This window comes from Lolium perenne, chromosome 3 (assembly GCF_019359855.2).
Source record: "Lolium perenne isolate Kyuss_39 chromosome 3, Kyuss_2.0, whole genome shotgun sequence".
NCBI lineage: Eukaryota > Viridiplantae > Streptophyta > Magnoliopsida > Poales > Poaceae > Lolium > Lolium perenne.
Window position 1 is genome coordinate 3,125,419 of NC_067246.2, and position 9,827 is coordinate 3,135,245.

A 9,827-nucleotide genomic window follows, 5' to 3' on the forward strand; every position below is an offset into this window, starting at 1 on the left:
AGGGTGTGCCAGGGCGCCGGGCCGGCCGTGAAGGAGAGCCAGGCATTCGAATTTTGTTTCCAATTTTGCATAGAAAGAATGACACAATGACACAGTTACTTTCCAATTTTGATGAAGTTCAAATTTCAAATAGGGATTTTGATTATTAATCATATTTTAAAATTTTAGGCGGAGAAAAAATCAAGTTTTCAATGGGTAACTTTGAAGCTTTCCCTTTTATGCATCAATAGAGAGAAGAGCGAGAGGAAGAGCGCCGAGTGTTAGGGTTAGGGTCGAGAAAAAGAGAGAAGAGCGAGAGGAAGAGCGGCGAGTGTTAGGGTTAGGGTCGAGAAAAAGAGAGAAGAGCGAGAGGAAGAGCGCCGAGTGTTAGGGTTAGGGTCGAGAAAAAGAGAGAAGAGCGAGAGGAAGAGCGCCGAGTGTTAGGGTTAGGGTCGAGAAAAAGAGAGAAGAGCGAGAGGAGGAGCGCCGAGTGTTAGGGTTAGGGTTTTTTTTGCTTTCTTCATTTCAATTGTTATCCATCTAGCAATCTGTTATATGATCATTACATGATGAATGAAATACAATTGCTTTCTTAATTTTGCAGTGACATTGAGGTATGGAGGACGGCACCTTCGTCCGAGATGAGGAGGGGGAAGAAGCGGTGCAGCGATTGATCTATGAGAGTGCCCGTGGTCCGGAACCCGACGATGGAGATGACAACGAGTACGCCGACTTTCTGAATGATTTTGGCGAGGGACTTGAGTCTGAACAAGTTAGAAAAGACAATGAAGTGTCCATCACAAACTCCGGCGAGGTGTATATCTATGTATCAATTAGTCTGTGTTCATCCCTAGATGCATTCATTTATTTGTATTGCACTTATTAACGAATAATTTTTTCTTTTAGCCTTCTGGATCATCGAGCAAGTCTGTTAGAACAAAACGAGGCCCGACGCGGGTGCTAAAGGGCGAGGGCAGGTTAGCCCTCACGGCATTCAAGGCTAATGGTGAACCAGTGGAGCCCAAGGAGTTTTGCCGCAAATTTACAAGTCAATCCGGAGTTATTGTTAGGGACCATGTACCGATCAGCATTCAAGAGTGGCATAAGCCGAAGAACCCGGAGAGTGGTGCTACTTATGTCAACGACAGCATGAAAAAATTTCTTTGGGAAACGCTACTGACAAAGTTCAGCCTACCGGAAGACATGACGGAAGGCCAGAAGGATAAAGTCAAGGAATGGACATGGAAGAAGATGGCCATACAATTCCAGAGCTTCAAGAAAAATTTATGGGACAAATATAAGAATGAAGATCCAGTATTCGATGATAATCTAGTGAAGATAAAAGATCACTGGGCCGCATTTAAGGAGTATAAGAAATCGTCTAAGTTTGTGTCCCGATCGAAGAAAAATACCGAAAATGCTGCAAAGAAGAAACTTCCGCATCATTTGGGGTCAGGTGGCTACAAGAGTGCCATTCCGAAGTGGACAGCGTTTGAGAATAAACTGATGGATCATGGAATCACTCCACAGACATGGGACCGGCCCGAACGGTCCAAGTTACGGTTGTTCGCTCATGGGGCAGGGTTGGACCCAAAGACGGGGTTGATCGTTGCGAAGGGAAAATGGAAGGAAAAAATTGAGGCAATTGTACCGAAGCTTGTAGATGCAATTGAAAAGGTCGAGAAGGGAGAGTACATTCCCGATCGAGAGAATGACGAGCCGACACTCGCTACGGGAACCCTGAACATGTTGGACGGAGTACGAGCTCGCCAGGTCTCACCATGAAGGAAGCGTGGCCGGACAGCGGCGACACTTATAGAAGCCGTTCGCGAAAGAAGAAGAAGGACGCCGACATTGTAACGGAGTTGTTATCTAGGGTGGAGGCTCTTGAGAGAAATCGAGAGGGCACTGATCAGCCGCTGTTTCTACAGGATCCACAAGCCGATGCTGCCCCATCTCAGCGAAGAAGCAGTGTCGGTTCCTCGCATCTTGACGGATGTGGAGGAAGCTACCCCGTGGATTATGTCACGGAGAAGACAGATTGCGAGCTACATATGTTAATCAGGACCGCGTACGGTAAGGTGGCGGTCGGCTATGTGTACCCAAGTGAAGATGGAGCAATGCACCATCATATGCCCATTCCACCTGGTTGTGTTCGTGTCGGGGTGGATGAAGTTGTTTCGGGGTTTGAAAAAGTGGAGCTTGATATTCCTAGAGGTGAAGATGAGAGGACAACTGGCGATGTCAAGCACGGTTTCGCCCTATGGCCGAAGAAGTACGTCGTCCTTTTGCAAAGGCCACCGACTCCTACACATGAGCAGCAAATGCCATCGACTCCTCCTGGTGGCAGTCCTGGTGAGCAGCCAAGTCCACACCTACCTGAGAGGGACCCCAGCGTGAGTCCACCATCTCGAGATCCTCCGCGTAAGACAGCGTCCGTTAAGCGGAACGGTACGCCGCCTAGGAAGAAAGCTAGAAAGGAGAAACAACTGCCGCCTCCTGAGAAGTTACCTTGGGAAAAAACTCCAGAGGAAAACGCGGAGGCCGTTAAGGCCGAGGTGAAGAAATTTTTGCACCGAAAGTGCCGAGAGATACCTTTCGAGAAGACACTAGATCGGGAGAAAGTTGTGCGTACCGTTGACAATCTATATGACCCTGTACCATCGCCGCCATCTGACTATGCGCGTTCTATTGAAAGGTCGTATGACAAGATGATCGAGGCGACAAAACCCGTTAAATCGGGTATCAGGGAGATAAAAGGGATACACAGTGTCTACCAGCTCGGACAACAACCCGTTCAATCGGTCGCCCCTCTCAAGGTGTTTGACGGGAAGACCGTTCAAAGTTCTCGACAAGACGCAACTGATTACGCCTTAGCTGAACGAGCATATCCGTTTGTTCAAGGGAAAGATTTGGTCGAGAATCTCGGGAAGGTACCAACATGTATGCGTAACTTGCATTCGTCGTACATTAAGGCCTCAAAGGAAGGGATCGAGACTATCATGGTGCGAGTTAGGGAAGAGCACTACTTCCGGGAGTACTGTGTGAACGTTGACTTCGCCGAACTCTTTCGGTTATACAATCTCCGGGCCCTCGACAAATCAATCATCGGTTGCTATTGTACGTAAGTGATTTATTTATTTAATTTGAGAAGTCGTTCATTGTCTGCAGATTATAATCTTTTGTGCGCTATATTATGCAGATCGAAGATGCTCGAATGCAAAAGGGACGATATCACAGACATTGGGTTCATTGACCCGAACACAATGCATGTCAAAACCATAGATGATCCCCTCTATAACAAGGATACACCGCAGACTTTGCTAAGGTTTTTGAAGCGACAACGTGACAAAAAGCTAATACTTTGGCCTTACAACTTCGAGTGAGTCTTCTTGTCTTATAACACATTATATTTTGCTCACCGTATGTCAAAATTTTAACTAATGACTACATATTGAAACGTGCGTAGGTTTCACTTTATTCTTCTCGTCATCAATTTGGAAATTGGAGAAGTTGAAGTCTTGGACTCACTAACCAAAGAAAAGGATCTATACGTGTCTTGTTTTTTAATGCTCAGAAGGTAATTTGAATTCTTATCGGTTTGTTTCGTTAATTTCCTGCTTTGAACTAATTGATGACTCTTTTATGCATTTTCTTTTGTCGAGCAGCGTATGGCAAACTTTCATCAAGGAAGATACGTCCCGTGAATGGCCACCGAAGCTGCGATGGCGTGCGAAAGTAAGTAGTACTACCTAGGTCCACACACCTTTCAATTATCATACTTGACTATTGTTTGATTGAATTATATTCTTGTAAAGAAATGCCCGCAACAACCTCCGGGGACCGATCTCTGTGGATTCTTCGTTTGCGAGTTCATCCGCAGAATTGTCAACGAGAGAACGAATAATGAGAGAAATAAAGAGGTACAAAAACAATCTTCACAAATTTGTTTTGTTATCATAAGTTGTGCCGAGTTTCAGTAATAGTTGTTTCATGTATTCATTTGTATCTTATTCTTTTATAGTTGGCAAGAAAGCGGAACAAGCTCTCAATCGATGACCGCTTCATAGCAATAGGCGAGGAATTGGCGGGATTTTTCCTTCGGGACGTCATACCACCACTCGCAGAGCACCACAATGAATGAAGATGTACATGTTACATATATCGTTGACTCGAAGAGTACCACTATGCTACATGTAATAGACATATATAGAGTACGCCTCGGAGAGCACCACTATGCATGAAGATCGATCTTCATGCATAGTGCTACTTAATTTGCGATCTCATGCAATAACATGTGTGTTATATTATATGCACCAACTTGCTATGCATCATCTTGATCTTCATGTACTACCTAAACCCAAACGCGTTTCTGGTGCATCGACGCGATATGAATCAAACCGATATCCCTAAACCTCTCCAAAACCCTAAAAAGCCAATTCTCTGCATGGCGAAGATTTGGGAAAATTCCCTGCCGCGGGGGGAACCTTTGGTACCGGTTCGTATTACCAACCGGTACCAAAGATCCTCAGCCCTGAGCTCTCCTGGTGGCCCACGTGGAGGCCCGTTTTATACCGGTTCGTAAGCAACCGGTACGAAAGGGGGGGGGCTTTAGTGCCGAATAATTTGTACCGGTTGCAAAACCGGTACGAATGGCCCTCTGGAACCGGTATAGATGACCGTTTTTCTACTAGTGAATTGTTTTTTCTGTTGGGATCAAATGGTTATTACCGAGTGCACTTTCAAGTGGTAGGCGGGTCAGTATGGATATGTGCGCAATATATGCAGAGTTTGGTGCGGAAATCAAGTCCGAAATAATAAAGCAAAGGGAGGGCAGAGAACATGCATCATCATATCGATCGCGAATATTATGATAGCACGCAAAGGCATGCATGCAATGACATCATTCCAAACTTGTGAGTACGTAGAATATTATGGTGGACACGCAAAGGCAAAGCACATCCGGCCTCTTGTGGCCGTACATGGCATGTTTACTTTATCTTTTAGCATTATTTCCTTTATCTTTTTTGTTTTTGGCTTTGACAAGCATGCATGACGGCAATAAGAATGCGCTCGATCGCAAGGTCCCCTGCAGCTAGGTTAATATACATATATATCCTTGAATACCTAGGCCATTGTTGTGCATAGAGACACACGTACACATATATACCGAGATAGAGACAGAGACAGAGATAGAGATAGGGAGATGCATGATATCTGGAGGGTTGTGCAATGGTGGGACGATTGGCAGCTGCGCATCCTCGTCCTGGGCAGCCTGGGCCTTCAGTGGTTCCTCCTGCTGTTTGCCCCCATGCGCAAGTTTACCATCCCTCACCTCTGCAGGACGTGCATCTGGCTGGCGTACATTTCCAGCGATGCACTGGCAATCTACGCGCTCGCCACCCTCTTCAATCGCCACGCAAGGGCCGGTAGCAACTGTGGCGCTGCGACTGCACAGCAGTCGAGTATCCTGGAGGTACTATGGGCTCCGATCCTCCTCATCCACCTGGGAGGGCAGAAGGAGATGACCGGCTACGAGATCGAAGACAACGAGCTGTGGACGAGGCACACCGTGACCCTGGTGTCCCAGGTCGCGGTTGCCTTGTATGCCTTCTGCAAGTCGTGGCCCAGCTCCAGCGACTGGAAGCTGCTGACGGCCGCGGTTCTCCTCTTCGTCGTCGGGGTCGCCAGCTTCAGCGAGAAGCCGTTCGCTCTCAACAGAGCCAAGATCAAGAGGCTGGCGGCCGTGTCGGCCTGGGTGCAAGGAACAAGGAAGCCGTCCAAATGGACGGAGCGCATGCATAAACCACTTCTTCTTGTTCGAGGAGAGCAGCTGCTTCACTGGACCAAGCAGTCACGCAACAGCCGACCTGTTGAGGAAGAAGGAGGAGGAGGAGGAGGAGGCCTCCTTCCCGAGGATGGTGGGAGCTGTTGCAGGTGGGGAGGAGGAGGGCCGCAGAAATCTGTCGTCGAGGGGGCGCGAGCTGCTGCGACGATGGTGCAAGAAGGAGGTCAGGAACAAACCGGCGGTGGCCTTGGCGGAGGCAGACAAAGTCTTGATGGTACTTTCAGACATGTCACTCTTAGCTGCGGCCAATGACCTGGTAGCACGAGGGAGAGCTGGCAGTGTGGGGGAGGTTCTACCACCTCTGACCATCGCTGTGAGAGAATTGCCGCGCTGGCTGCGCAACGCATTCGCCTTCATCTACACCAGAGCTACCGTGGTTGTTACTCCTCTCTACCTGCTCTACCATCTGGTTGTGGTCCCGATCCTGCACATCGCCGCCCTCACACTGTTCGCAATGAGCGACAAGCACCCGTATAAGCGCGCCGACGTGAAGATAACATACATCATCCTGTGCCTCACCGCCGCGCTGGATGTCTTCGCCGTGTTCATCCGCCAGCTGCTATACCGGCTCATGTCCATGACAAGAGTTCCAGCACTGTGTGAGACGGTACCCAGCTATAACCTGATAGACGCCGCTCTTTGGGAAGGCGACAAGAACACTGGGTGGATATACAAGCGTGCCAGCCGCATGGGCTTCATGGACTACAACTGCTTTTGCTTTTGCAGGCCTCGACATCGTAAACTGTACAGAAAAGTCGCACAAACTGTGATTACAGATTTGGTGGATGCACAAGACCGAGACCTTGCCAGTTACAGGATCTTCGATTATTCAACTCAAGACACAAACACGATACCGATTGAGGATATGGAATGCTCGGGCAGCTCCGAGAGGAGAAACTGGGCTCTAGGCAAGGAGCTGCAAGAGCATTGTGGCAACGAGATAAGGAAAAGCTTACGTAATGTCTCATTCGACCGGAGCGTCCTCCTATGGCACATCGCCACCGATCTATGCCACCGCTGCACCGGCTTGGTCGATGATGGAGGAGAAGAAGAAGAAGAAGAAGAAGAGCGAGGAGAAGTAGCAAAAGGAGGAGAAGGAGTAGGAGTAGGAGCAGAAGAGAAACAACAACAACACCACAGGAGGGAGAGGGACCCAACATTACGGCTTGATAGGGAGTGCGCAGTTGCGATATCCAACTACATGGCGCACCTACTGAATGTCAACCCCGAGATGCTGCTGACTGGCAGCAGGCACCATCTCATTTCCGAAGCCGTGAAGGAAGTCAATCAATACTCTCTTTTGTCCAAGGACAAGTTGAGAAAAGAAGACATAGATCAGCTCATTCTCGCCATGGAGCACAAGCCAGTGGATGGAGAAGATGATATACAAGTTTTTTTGTCGAACAACGATGACAAGTTGAGCAGAGAAGGCATAGAGCTCGTTCTCGACATAGAAGAGCACAAGTCATTCCACATCAAAGAGGCATGCAAGCTTGCGAAAGAGTTGTTGGAGATGGATGAGGCTACGCGGTGGAAGCTCATGTACCGGGTGTGGTTGGGCATGCTCTGCTACTCCGCCAGCATGTGCAGGGGTTACTTGCACGCCAAGAGCTTGGGTGAAGGTGGAGAGTTCCTGTCTTTCGTCTGGCTTATGCTCGCGCTCAAGGGGGCTAAGAGTCTGGCCGACAAGCTTCAGATGCTGCCGCCGGAGACTTAACATACCTGCAGTTTGCTTGGTTTTTTTTTTGACGGTGCATTTGCCGTTGCTTCTTTCTGTGTGTTACTTGCTAATCTGGTGTGCTAGCTGCTACCGGTTTGTTTGTTTGTTTTTCTGTTGTTGTATAATTCAATATGCCGAGTGTGCTTATATATTTTGCTCTTCTCGTACGTTGAGCTGGCATGGCCTATAAGTCATTTACGCTCTTCTCATACACAATGTCTACTACGTACCCTAGCAAGATTGTATCACGGTTGTCTGTAATAATGGAGTACATTGTGAAAATGATCACCGAGTGAGATTTTACCACATAATTGTCAAACGTTCCGAATAGTCCATATGGACCAGCAAACACCTACCAACAAAAAGGTATAGAATTTTTCCCCAGCAGGAAAAAAAAAGGATAGAACCAAGTCATCCTCTGCCAAAGAGACCTGGGACACGATGATGTACCAAAGAGAGACCCCTCAAACTACCTTAGCGTTACAACAAGTGAAAAAGAGATGCTCACAAGTTTCAATATTATCACAAAAAGAGCATTTAGGAGTTATTTTTCCTCATATTTTCTCTGGTTAGGACAGCATATTGAAAGAACTGCCATAAGAAGATTTTAATTTTCAAAGGCAACTTAGATTTCCAAATCCCCTTATTATGAGCCCCAGAAACATTATTTCTCTAACATTTGATAAATAGACTTACTACAGAACAGCTTGTTAGAAGTCAAAGACCAAATGACACCATCAGGAACAGAAGAACTAGGGATTTGCAAAGCAGAGTATTTGATATTTTCTCATCAAGACAAAAGATCGAGAAACAATCTTCTTCTAAATGGTATATTGAAGTTCACATTCAAAACATGCTCAAAAGTCTAATCTTGTGCCTGAAAAATATCAAACAGGTCAGGATGACTAGAAGCAAGAGGAGTATCATTGAGCCAAGGATCTAGCCAAAAGCTTATCAGATTTCCACTATTCAGGATAACTTTCCTACCACACAAGTATGTATCTTTTACTTTCAACAAACCTTTCCAAGCAAGGGGAATCACTTACTCTAGCCTTCACAGAAGCTGCAGATTTGTTTCTCAGGTACTTAGCTTTGACAATGTTTTGCCGAAGATCATCATGAGTATCCAGTTTCCATCACCACTGACAAAGAAGACTCACATTTCCCTTTCTTAAATCCTTGACCCGACGACTCCTTTTGACACTCTGGTCCATTTAACCATATAATAGGCTCTTTTATTTTTCTTGCCAGCCAAAAAAAACCTACTTCTGTGTTTATCAAGCTTCTCAACAAAAATATTATTAAGCAGAAACATAGACATATAGTAAGATGGGATAAAAGATAAATAGGAATCCAGAAGAGTTAACCTAGCACCGGAGGAAGCATAGTTACAAATACAAGCATCAAGCCTTTTGAGCATTCTAGTATCAAGGACATCCCAGTCACTATTTTTAAGAGCTTGAGAAAGTCGCAGGAAACCCCAAATAGTTTAAGGGCAGCACACCAACTGAGCATAAAACTCCAAGACATCATGAGGGATTCTCTTAACAGCCATCGATCAGTTTTGTGTTGCCAGCAGCGGCGAGCGACGACTCAGACCATGAACTACTCCATGAGGGATTTTTCTATCAGCGATACAAATCAAACAATGGATGTCTCTGCCTGCCTCTCAGAAGGGACGCTAGTGCTGCAACGCCAACATGTCGTAGAAGGATGCCAACCGGGATAGGCAACTCTACCTCGTCCACCAATTCGACATGTCGACTATGGCGGCGCGATGGAATCAAGAACCAAGGACGCAAATCATGAACCTAGCACGCGAGGGAAGCCTAGCATGCAAGAAAATAGGGGAAGGAAGAGGAGGGCAATATGAAAGTATATTTCATGACGATCCTAAAAATATTTATTTAGTGTTGTAGATATTGATATTTTTTCCTATATACTTGGTCAAAGTTTTTTACTTTCACGAAAACCAATGTGCACTACATTTTGGCATAGAAGGAGTATTTTCTTCTTTTTCCAAAATATTAAAATAATATATATTCCATTTATTTATATAATCCGTTTAATGGTAAGAAAATTGCTGATTTTCGTAAAAATGCTAATGTTCTTTAAAAATTATTCATGTAATTTTCAAAAGTGTTCCCACATTTTTTAATGTTCATTTATTAGAAAAAAGTGTTCACCAATTTTATAAAATGTTTGTGTAATTTTGAAAAATATGCACCTATTTAAACTAATTGGTCATGTAATTTCATAAGTGTCCACGCCTTAAAAAAA

The 9,827-nt window shown here is 45.8% G+C and overlaps 1 long non-coding RNA gene and 1 pseudogene across 1 annotated transcript; both read left to right on the top strand.

Annotated features, from left to right (window-relative positions):
• The first annotated feature begins 3,183 nt into the window (after nt 1-3,183).
• On the top strand, nt 3,184-4,056 carry LOC127338011 (uncharacterized). Its single transcript, XR_007874153.2, has 4 exons — nt 3,184-3,361; nt 3,449-3,559; nt 3,648-3,717; nt 3,798-4,056. It is a non-coding gene; the product is annotated as an uncharacterized lncRNA (long non-coding RNA).
• Nucleotides 4,057-5,103: 1,047 nt separating this feature from the next.
• LOC127338012 (uncharacterized) lies at nt 5,104-7,776 on the top strand (annotated as a pseudogene).
• The last annotated feature ends 2,051 nt before the right edge of the window (nt 7,777-9,827 follow it).